Source organism: Euprymna scolopes, chromosome 3, assembly GCF_053919585.1.
Source record: "Euprymna scolopes isolate OS-2025 chromosome 3, ASM5391958v1, whole genome shotgun sequence".
In the NCBI taxonomy this organism is placed as follows: Eukaryota; Metazoa; Mollusca; class Cephalopoda; order Sepiida; family Sepiolidae; genus Euprymna; species Euprymna scolopes.
The window spans coordinates 56896674-56909076 of NC_136484.1; the positions used below are offsets into that span (position 1 = coordinate 56896674).

At 33.0% G+C, this 12403-nt stretch overlaps 1 protein-coding gene and 1 pseudogene across 1 annotated transcript in view; both read left to right on the top strand.

The window, feature by feature from the left end:
• The window catches only part of LOC145255595 (uncharacterized), a 111423-nt gene that overhangs the window by 30551 nt on the left and 68469 nt on the right, over positions 1 to 12403 (top strand). The window lies entirely within an intron of this gene.
• Positions 5148 to 5274, top strand: LOC145265404 (U2 spliceosomal RNA; annotated as a pseudogene).

Below are 12403 nucleotides of genomic sequence, written 5' to 3' on the forward strand. Positions count from 1 at the left end.
CATTTTGACCAAAGAAAGAAAAAATAGGTTGTGATTAGTGTTGGAACAATTAATCAGAATCAAAATTGGGAATTTCTGTCCTTCTTGAATTTCCTCACTTATTTTGTGTGGTGCCAGTTTATGGTCACACACACACACACACACACACACACACACACACACACACACACACACACACACACACACACACACACACACACACAAAGGGGTGGGGCGGTATCTTATAATTATACCGTTTCAGTTTTCATGATTCCATGTGATGTTCCTTTGTGTTTTACAGCTGTAGCCGTTTCTGTGCGCCCAGTTCGTGTCTGTAGTTCATGTGTGTTTGTCTCCACATTCAAGGGTTTTCCTTAATATTTATGCAATTTTCATTATTGTTATCTGTTGTATCTTCTCAGCCATCCTTCTGATTCCAATCTCTCCCATTCTTTTTTCAAATTTTTCCGGTATTGTTCCAAGGGCTCCTACTATTAGTGATGTTGTCTTCATTTTCCATATCCTTTTGAGCTCTTTGGCCATTTTTGTGTATTTGCTCTGCTTTTCTGTCTCCTTGATCTTCACTCTGTGGTCTACTGGAACGGCAAAATCTATAATCTGGCGAGACTTTTCCTTCTTGTTAACTATAATGATATGTGGTCTTCTTAACTTCTTGTTTCTTAACACCTCGATTTTCAAATTGTGTCTTGTCGGATGGGTTTGTCCGTCTTTATATCCATGTCCCATAGGATCTTGTGACTTTCATTTTCCAATACTGCTGTCAGTTTGTGCTTGTACGATTTGTCTGGGTGTTCAAGTTGCAATCATCTGCACTTGATCATGTCTATTTTTATATTGTTTTTGAACTAGTTTACTGCATTCACTTATTATGTGGTCTATTGTTTTGTCTCTTTGTTTGTAGAATCTGCATTTTCTGTTTTCTTGTGTCTTGTCGATCCTTGTGGTTGGTTCTAATTATGTTATCTTGTGCGGCTGTTATTAGGGATTCAGTTTTTCTGTTTAAGTTTCCTTTTTGTAGGCATTTCCAAGTTTTTCCGTTAGTCTCATCTTTTGTAATCCTTATAAATCGTCTGTGTAGCTGTTTCTTTTCTCGTTTTTCTTTTCTCATCTTATTTCTCTTCTCTTCTTTTTCTATTTTGCTTGTTTCTTCTGTGTCTCTTACCGCAGTAATTATTCTTTCAGAGTTCTTCATTATGTATTTTCTAATTATTGTTGTTGTTGTTATTGTTGACTTTAATAATGCAATTATTGCATGTGCTTCTCCTTCTAATGTATATAGTGTATATATTGCAAATTAAATTAGTAAATATTTTGGTTTGGTGTTTTATGATATATCCACACTTTTTGAGTCATTTGATATGAAAACACAATACCTGTATATTGATTAATTGTAAATGATTAATGAACATAAACTGTCATTTTACCCAGACGTGGGGAAAGTAAGTTCATGCCTTTCCTAATGGCATTAACGCATAAAGGAATGCAATAGATCTGATCACATTTAAATACAGTTGCAAATTCCATTATCAACATTTATAAGATATAATTTTTATCGGGAGTATCATCTTTGATATTAAAAACTAATGACTTCTTTTTAGAGAAGTATACAGGACTGGTGTGTTTACAGAAAGGTGCGCGGTGTTACATTTTTTCATGCTTCTGCTATAAGAAGAGTCCTTTTTTTGTCATATGCAGAAAAACTGGATGTGTTTGAGGCTCCCCATAAAGGCTAGTTCCAATAACGTTTCATTTCTTCTTACATCCTTATTTATTTACCTCTCCAAGAAGACAGAATTAAAAGGAAGGTAGATTTTAATGTGGAGAAAATCCAGACTCCAAAAAGGAGCATTCTGTATTGGAATAAAACTTTAAATTGCTTCAGTGTTGAAAGATTTCTCCTTCACTGTTTACTATCCTGAATCCCTCAACCGCGTTTTTATTTCCTCAATTTCTTGATTTCAAGAAAATTGAGTTTGCTAGGGTTTTTTTCAAGTATTATGTTAGAATCTTTAAAAAAAATAAAGATCTGCAGAGGTTGGCGGCAATTAATCCTAATCTAATATGTAAAAATTATACTAAAAAATATCTCAAGATTTGAAACAACCTCCATTTGAGAAAGAGGATTTTCCTCGAAATATATTATAGAAAACTGTCATGTACATGTCATATACAATACATCACAGTGTAGAGGTTTGACTTGTCAGGTAAGTCGTATTATTGACATAAAAATCATTAAATAAATATATCTATATATGTGTGTGTGTGTGTGTGTATATATATATATATATGTATATATATATATATATATATATTTATATATAAATTTAAATATATCACTTGCTTTTGTCTTCCTCCCTCGACACTGACAACATTCCATTCTTTGCATTGTGATAGCCTTCTAACACTTACCTTCATACATGACTCACACAATGCTTCAAGCAAACTACATTTCATTATTATGTAAAAATTAACTTATAAAAACGTGTTAACCTTCTCAACTTTTCTTTTCTATCATTGTCCGGGAACCAACACGTTGTAGTTTCCAGTTACAAAGCAGGCAAAGAATAGAAAAGAACTTGTTTTGTACCGCGGCATTTATTCCCTCATTCTCTCGTTAATGTTGTGACGTCTGTCACGTGATTGTCGTCTCATACATGCTCTCAAACGTCATTCACGCCTCTATGTGATCTCGAACGTTTTTCCTGTCTCTAACGTGATGTCCTTTTGAAAGTCTTTATTTTTCCCTATTGCTAACGTCATTTTGCATGTATTTGCAAAAGCGCGTCCATGCTGTGTTACAGTTTGAGCATTCGTAGCTCCTACATTGGGAAACTTTCAAATTGACATGTAGTGGAGTTGTGCCTTGCATATTCTATCATGTACTTCAGCTCATATACCTATATAAATATGGGAGTCGTTCCAAAAGTAAAGTCTCCTATTCTTTTTTAACTAAACAAATTGTAGGGCTATGAAGACGGGAGTGGTACGATGAAAACGAGTGGCCTTTTGTGCTCCAGAATTTATGTTTCTATATAATCACTACCATGTCTAATGCACTTTTTGCCAGGAATTAAACCACACGTCTCTGCTTTTGACGCACGTCCATGAAAGGGGTTGCTTTTTCTGAGTCTCATATCGTCAATATCTACAACAGAGAGATGAAACTTTCAAGTCATGAATGCATACATTCAGTCACCATAGCAATGCAATTTGCAATTGCCTTTGATCCATTTGGGCGGAATAAAAATAGGAGGCATTACTTTTGGAATACCCCTAGTATAATGCATAAATAGGTAAGATCGGTAATAATCATGGCAAACAAAGGCTGAAAATATGAACTTGTGTGAGAAAATAACTGAAATTCAATGCACGCTCTCACCGTCAGTTTCAGTTTCTCATAGACAATCACACATAAACACACATTCTTAATACCTTGCTTTATTTCCAGCATAATTTTACTTGTTATTACGTCGAACATTAGTACACCCTGACCACCTCCGTTTGAGACAGAAATATACCGATATAAAAGCTGTTCTTTTTTCTTAACTACTCTGACCCGTTTACTGCGGAATGTACATGCAAAATCGTATTGCTGTCAACCACTGAAAGCAGATTTACATCATTATTCTATAAAGAAACAAGTGAAGCATGCATGGTCCCCCGTGAGTCCACAGTGAACGAGGCATGAAAAAAATGACTTCAGCATTTGCCTCCCCCCCCCCATTTAGCCCCAAAAGTTCCCAGGGTACGTCACATCCTGGTGAAAATGAACAAACGGTGCAGTTTTAAGCCTTAGTATATGTAAATTTGAGCTCTACACCATGCAAAAAAAAGAAATGATTAAGTCCATCATTTGCCCCCTCCTCCCATTTAGTCCCAAAACTCCCCAAGGCCTTAACATATTTAAATTTGAGTTCAGCACCATGGAAAACTTAATAAATAGACATACACAAAAAATTTTGGACAAATAGAGTAAAATAGTAAAAAAAATTTGAGTGTTTTTATTGGCCCTAAAAGAGCCCCTGGCGCACACACAAGAGTTATCGCGAAGTATAGACAAACAAAATTATATAGAAATCAGTTAGTTACAACTTTTCAGAAAGTTTTATAAAAATCCAAGGCATCAATTTTTTTTAATAAGCATAAAAGTATCAATTTTAGCTATTTTAACCTGAAAAATGTCAATTTTAGTCATTTTAATATGAAAGGGGGTCAACCGGAGTTTTCCCGGAATATCTGCTCTGTTACTTTTTTACTCATATCATGTTTAATGTTTGTGCAAAATTTAAAAAAATTCCAGGGTGTAGTTATTGAGAAAAGTGCAGACAGACGAACAGACGAACGAACAAGAGTGATTTTACGCGTCCACCCTCCTTTTGTTGGGGGATCAATTAAAAATTTCTTATATATTTTTTTCTTTTTTGGAATCCTTTCAGATGAGGCTTCATAATTTGTGTATTCATTTTTTTTGTGGACTGTTATTCTCATCTTTATAGTTGTTGTTGTTTCACCACGTTTCAGGGCCTGTGGCGCAATGGATAGAGGCGTTGAGTCTCTATGGTTCCAGGTGAGCATTGTCTAAAGATAGCAGTTTCTATCCTACCCAAAGCAGGTCAGAGGATTAGTTGGCTAAAAAGTGGTGAGACAACAACTATGGAAGGCAGTAATTACTGGGGATACAGTTAAGAGACTCAACATTAACCACCTGAAGAAGGCCAGAGGAATAGTTGGCCGAAACGTGGTGAAACAGCAACAATTATGAAGATAAGGATAACAGTCCGCAGAAAAATAAAAGCAGGTACACCGCAGTGAAATCGAGCAAACGTCATGACAACCTTCATCAAGACTCAGTTTTTAGTTGCGTGCAAGCGACTCTATAAGTCACTCCGTCGGTCCGTCGGTCTGTCCATAACACTTTTGTGCTTGGCCTTTTGGTCAAGATCAAAGTGTAGATATTGCAAGCAAAGACCATATGTGGGGGCAACCCCACATATAAGACCTTGGTCAATGTAGGGGCAACCCTTCATACCAATTGTCATTATCCAGCTCCCCTACTCGCCGGGGAGTTGGTCCCCATTTCCTCTTTACTCCTCACATTAAAAATCGCTTCCTTGTACCTAATTTGCTCGGTGGGGGAGCAAATAAATACCCTTTTCTTGGCCTTTTGGCGAAGATCAAAGTATAGTATCTGTTCTTACTATATGCTGTACTTATTGTGATATAAAGTGGGGGATCACTTTTCTGTATTAATTTAATGTAAAATGTTCACCCACTTTACAACCAGTCAGTCTCAAAGCCATTCAAGTCATTCTCCAGATCATTCAAGTTGTTTTTGAAGGATTCCAGTTATTTTTTAAGCATTCAAGTCATTCTTAAGGTCATTCAATTCATCCTTAAGTTCATTAAAGTCATTCTAAGTCATTTACTTTTTATTTATTTAAGTCATTACAGCCCATTTTTCGGTCATTTTAGTTTATCTTTAAGAATTTCATGTCAATCCTACATTCACGCATTCATTCGTTACATGATTGCATGCAACTAATGGCTATCGGCCTTGTTTAAAATAATTTTACAAAAATTAAAAAAGTAGAAAAACAATTTAACAAATTATATGAGAATCACACTATTAAATTTGAAACAAAGATGGATAAATAAAGACCCAGTCAGAGATAGTTTAGTTTGGAAGACAATTTTTTTAAAGTCGTCCAACATATGCCAGCATGTAAAACAGATGTTAAGATGGTGGTGGTGGTTGTTGTTGATGTTGAATATCAGTCATCCATTCATTTCGTATGTATCAAATGATTATTGTTGGCATTCGTTTCCCTGATATCTTTCTAGTTAGAATTCTTTCTAGAAAGACATTGGGTATTTACAGGAGAGACCATGAGAAGGTTGCCAACATCCCTAAATAAAAGTGTCTCTGTGGAATGAACTGGGTTGTTGTTAATCAATTGCCTTCTGTCACTTCCATGATAGTGATGATGATGATGATGATGATGATGATGATGATGATGATGATGATGATGATTTTTATCAAATAACTGTTTGCAGAGAAAAAATTACGCAATTTTAATAATAGACATGAAAACATTAGATCTACAGGAGATATGAAAACGTTTTGCAGAAACAGATAATGTTTTATTTTTTGTCGGTTAATTGACATCATGACACAAATAGCCAAGAAATTTAATGAGGCAATGAAAGGGTTAAATATGGTATTGTCTAATTGAAAGAACGGATGGGAGTTCTTGGTTTAGTAGATGTAGAACAATTGAAGTAGCAAGGTCAGTTAACAAAATAAGTCCATGTCAGTGGAGGAGAAATCCTTCACGACTGAGACAATTTTTATTTTTGTTCCTTTTCTCCACGTTAAAAAACGACCCTGGTGTCTAACTCTGCCCCGTGGGGAGGCATTGTAAATAGTAACAAAAGAAATCCATGGAAAACATGAGAGGAAGTGATAAGGATGAACGAGAGAAAGAAAGATAAATAAAGACTTGGCCAGAAATAAGTTACTTTGGAAACCAATTTTTCAAAGCTGGCCACTCAATCAGGCATGTAAAGCAGACGTTAAATTGATGACGATGAAGATGACGCATACGATAACGATACTGATTATAATGATGATGATGATGATGATGATGATGATGATGATGATGATGATGATTATGATGATGACGATAATGCATACGATGACGATGACGATGATGATGATGATGATGATGATGATGATGATGATGATGACGACGACGACGACGATGATGATGATGTATACGATGACGATGATGATTATGATGATGATGGTGATGATTATGATGACGATGATGACGATGATGATGATGATGATGATGCCAACAACGACGACGACGACGACAATGATGATGATGATGATTTGTAATTCTTACAAAGTAGATCATTTATTTCTCTTTCACAATTGCTTAGGTAAAGCTTGATAATTTGTATTACAGTATAACTCCTATAATTTGAACATCCGCTTTGTTCAAATTAGAGGATGGTGTTCAAGTTTCGTGATAAAAAAATGTGCTGCAGTTAACTTTAATTTTCTAAGAATTAAGAAATAGTAAATGGAATTCATTGCTATATGATACTTCAAGTATATTTTAAGTTGAGTTTACGATATATTGCAAGTAAGAATTGTTAAATATTATTACCAGGAACAAAAACATTGAAAATAAATTAAATCTACTCTTACTTGTTAGGTATTTATTACCTAAGTTATCATCTACAGAAATCATACATTTATGTAAAATACAGTTTTTTTTTTTTAGTTATTCATTGAATGAGTCTCATTGCAGTTTCTATTTTCATTGATTGAGCTCTCCGGCCCTGCGATTGTATTCCGTAAGCGATCATGAAAATCTACAATTTCTTCGTTCTGTAGCTTCTTTATAATTATATCTCTTCAGAGTGACATTGCTTGCAAAACATAATTGTCACTAAAGAAGGACTTTTTTCTAAAAATTTTATAACCGTCTCCATAGACTTTTCTGCATCATCCCATGATATTGCTTCATCAGAGTGTTCTTGGTTCTTTACATTAGGGTCAAGAGAATGGGAGCTGTCACTATTTTCATCACCATTACTGCCTTCAGGATATTGATCAGTAGTTTCCTCATCTTGTTGCACCCACATTTCAACATCATTTACATTAAGTGATTTAAGAACAGCGTGGTTGGTCGGTAACCGTTTGGTTTCAAGAATTTTTTCTAGACCAGATGTATTCTCTGATTCTTTCAGTTGAGAAGCCTTTGCAGACCGTTGTTCGCCTGACATTGTCTTATACCATGCCTACTCTTAAAGCTCCTAAGCCAGCCTTCACTGAATTTCATATCTTCTGCGATATTCAACTCTTCCTTAAGAGATTTTGCTTTAGCAATTAACATGGGCCCAGATATTGCTACATCTTCATTCCGTTTTGCTACAAACCACTCATGCAATATTCGATCGAATTCAACTTGCTTTGGTCTGCGAAGAGTCCTTCTTTTGACATGTCTTTTATTTGAAGAGAAAGGAGCAGCCTTCAATATTTCCTCCTTTTTCTTTTTGATGTAAAACAGTGTACTTCTTCCAATCTTATATCTCTCAATATCACGCTATTTTCAACTCCAGCATCTAATTTTTCTATAATTTGACGTTTTTCGAGTAAAGTCAGTGTCACTTGTTTTCTTTTAGAGTTTCAAGCCATTGTGATGAGTTGTTTTACACTATTTTAAATATAGCAATCTGAAAAAAAAAATTTACAGTTAGTGTAAATTAATTATCAATAGCTAATCTACATTAATTACATAGTACCAATATTTACATTTCTGCGCAATATCTGACTAAATCATGTAAACAGTTTTACTGCAACTCCGCATCAAATATGCTAATACAATTTCAATGAAGGGACAGTTCAAGTTTAGAGAAAGTCCAGGTTTAGGAGAAGTCCAAATGAGAGGAAGTCTAACTTTAGAGGAAGTTCAAATTAAAGGAGTTTTTATATATATATATATACACCCCACTCCATCTGCTTCAATGTTCTACACTTCAGTTTCACGCTAGTATGATCCTTTTCATACTTAGTCTCTTAAAATACTTTACAGGCAAATTTTTTTATGCATTTTGCTAACTCCTCCCCTCTGACGAGAAGAAAGTATGTCTTCGAAAGTCTGCAGATTAAGGACTTTCACCTCTATTTGTATTTCTTTTCCGAATAATAAATATGTGTTTGACTCTTACTAAAGTGTTTCTCAACATATTTTATTAAACCTACGTAGATATAAGATATCTATTTAACCGTTGAGAGTTTCTACTATCTTGATAGGTTTATTTTCTGAAAGATTATTTGTATCTTTATCAATTATATATATAAACTAGACTACCCGTGACCCGTTGGGTCAGTATGTTATATTAGCTATGGAATTAATGCATGAGCATGACACTTGTGACGTAAAGAAAATAGTTTTTTGTGACATAACAGAAACATTTCTATGAAAGTATATTAAAATGAAAAAAAGAATATAGATAGATTTCTATGAGTCGTTCTGTTTATAATTGTTTATTTTAGAGAAAAAAAAACTTACAGTCATTATAAGTGGTTTGCCATACTTATAGGTAAATGTGCACTGAACAGATACATAATACTAGTTTAATTCAAATTTTGATATATCTTTTAATTTAAACGCGTAAAAAAACAATTGGGACGCTGAAAACGTACACAGTAAAACAATACGTTTTATTGTCGCGTTGATTATTTATTTGTAACGCAAGTTAAAAAAAAACATATTTTCGGGGTTATTTATTTATGTTGGTAGTGTAGAAGAAAATATATTAATGTTTTTTAAGAAAGGTGTATTAAAAAATGGAGAATAAATAAATAAAAAAAATGAACGCGGTGGATAAATCGTCATTGTAAAATGCTCTTATGGTTGTCAACAGGTTAAAGTAGATTTATTTGTAAGAAAATTGCGTTAAAATAACTTAAATGCAATACGGAAATGAACGATGTAAAAAAAAATGCAGAAAGTATTAACAATTGTTTATTTGGATAATTTAAACGTAAAAAACAAAAACAAAACAATTGTGACGCTGAAAACGTGCACAGTAAACCAATACGTTTTATTGTCACGTTTATTATTTGTTTATATACGCATGCACAACCGGAAGTCGTAAATCGGATGTTAGGTTACAATACCCATTACAAGGTCATTTGAGTTTATATATATATATATATATATATATATATATATATATATATATATATATATATACTAGCAGGCCGCTCTGGATTGCTTGGTTGTAAAATACGCTTAAATATGATATTTTGATTAATACAGATTTCGTATTTATTATATTATATTGGACCCAATATATCGTAATGATTTAAAAAGTGAAAAAAAATGTTGCATGCTCCACCACCGAGAATCGAAACCAAACCGTTTAGCTTACAACTTACTTTTTCCTTTAACGTTAATGCCTGAGCTATGAAGACATGTTTGCTGCCAGGCTAAAAATTAAAATATGAGCTTATAGGTATTATGTTACGCATATTCGTAATGCCGCCGTTCGACCTTCATCAGACAAATTTCATTTTTTTAATTTTTACACTTTTGCACCGATTTTCTCTGGCCAAAATATAAAGTTTCGCATGGGTTCGAATACCCTATATATTAAGTTTCATGTCTGTAGACCAAAAACTGATAGAGGAGTTAGTGTAGGCAATTTATTTTAAAAACAAATATACATATACATACATAAACATATATAGAAAGAGGTTTGTATTTACTAAAAACTTTTCACGCAAATATTACGCAAAGATAAATCATGTAGAATATCTGCATGAATATAATTACATGTAATAGCTAAATAAAGATGATCATCCTTTAGGAAAACCAAAAAATCTAATAGGGAATTAATTAAAATTAATATTCAAAAGAATATGCAAATTAGCTAGATCTTTTGCAGATGGATGCAATTCTACGAACCATATATAATAAAGTTGTATTTTCTTTTTAAATGAATAGAAAAAAGATATTTAATATGAATATCAATACACGAAAAAGAAATTATATATCTATAATAGTATAAAGCTGAACGTCTGTGTTTGTGTGTCTGGTCACGAATAGGCTCCTATATGGTTGACTATTATAGAAAACTGATCACATATAATGATAGAAGATGTATCGAGACACAGGAATGGGTGTGTTTGATCTGGCATAATGATGATTCATTAAAATTGTGGGATCTGCATACGCGCCTGGTTCACAAAATATGGAAATAAAAAATTTAAAAATTAAAAAAAAACGTTTACTAGTGTGTATGACATAGATGTACATAAGAATACTTTGATAAGTATGTTTTAACTTAAATAGGGATGGTATAATAAAATTGTATGGTCTGCGTTCGCGCCTGGTCTCCATAGAATAGAAATAGGCACAAACTTTAATAAAGACGTTTCATATCTATCTACGTAAGTATACTTTGATAATTATGTTTCAGTTTGAAGAAATATGGTATAATAAAATTATGGGGTGTTCGTTCGCGCCTGACCTCCATAGAATAGAAATATGTCACAAAGTTCAACAAGGTTTTTTAATATAGATCCACAGAATATTGTGATAAGTGTTTCAGTGTGAACAGGTATGGTATAATAAATTATAGGGTTTATCTATTTTATTTTTACTTTCATCATATTTTGTTTTGGTTTTGATACCCCCAAATTCGAAGCTATCTCTTTATAACCCTTCCTTTTCATAACCTATCATACTATCATAAATCAGAGTTCATTTTCTGTATGCTGTTTTTGAACCCAATCAATGACGGGTACTTTAGCTAGTATATATATATATATATATATATATATATATATATATATATATATATATATATATATATATATATATATATCATTAAATAAAATATACGTTTTTGTCTATTAATTTTATTTTCGATTTTTTCCAACTTCTGAATAACAGTCTTTACTTCTGGCGAGAACTGGCTGATGTAATCACCATATTAATCATAAGTCCGAGTACTTTCCAATCCTTCAGGATTCATCGTCAGGAATAAATTAATCTAACTGGTTTTGAACAATTTATCATTTTTTTTCTTCATTGGTTAATTATTTATCCATTTTCCATTGATTAAAATTAATAGCATCCTGAAATGTTTGCAAAGCTATTAAAAATAACTCTACAAACACTTCAGAATTTTATTACTATTGCAAAAGTATATTTTATTATTAGTTGTTTTTTTTTTGTTGTTTTTTTTAGATTTTATTAGTAGTGCTTTTAGTATTTCAAGTTTCCGTTTATTATTTGTTTGTTCAAGTATAGATGTTTTCAACAAAAATTTTCCTAAATTGGGACAGAGATTTAATGAAATATGCCATAGAGAGAAAAATGCTGCCTAAATATGCATATATATTCTAACTCTCACTCTCACTCTCTCTTTCTATCTCTCTCCCTTTCTCTCTCTCTCTCTCTCTTTCACCTCTTTCTCTCTTCCTCTCTTTCTATCTCTCTCTCTTCCCCCTCTTTCTCTCTTCCTTCTCTCCCTCCCTCTCTTCCTCTCTCCCTCTCTCTCTCTCTCTATCTATCTATCTATCTATATATATATATATATATATATATATATATATATATATATGTATAAAGAGAGAGAGAGAGAGAGAGAGGGGGAGGAGAGAGAAAGCGGGAGAAAGTCATCCACATACAAGAGAGGAAACAAATGTATTATTTTTTTCAATCACACACATTCAATGAAAAAGATTGCTCAGCAATATCATCTATATAATAAAAGTGAACGTATGTATGCCCGGCTCAATTCGTGATATGAATAATCGCGTCTGCAAATTTACTTTCATAAGCAAAGAGGAAACTTAATCTTTAAAATAACTGAT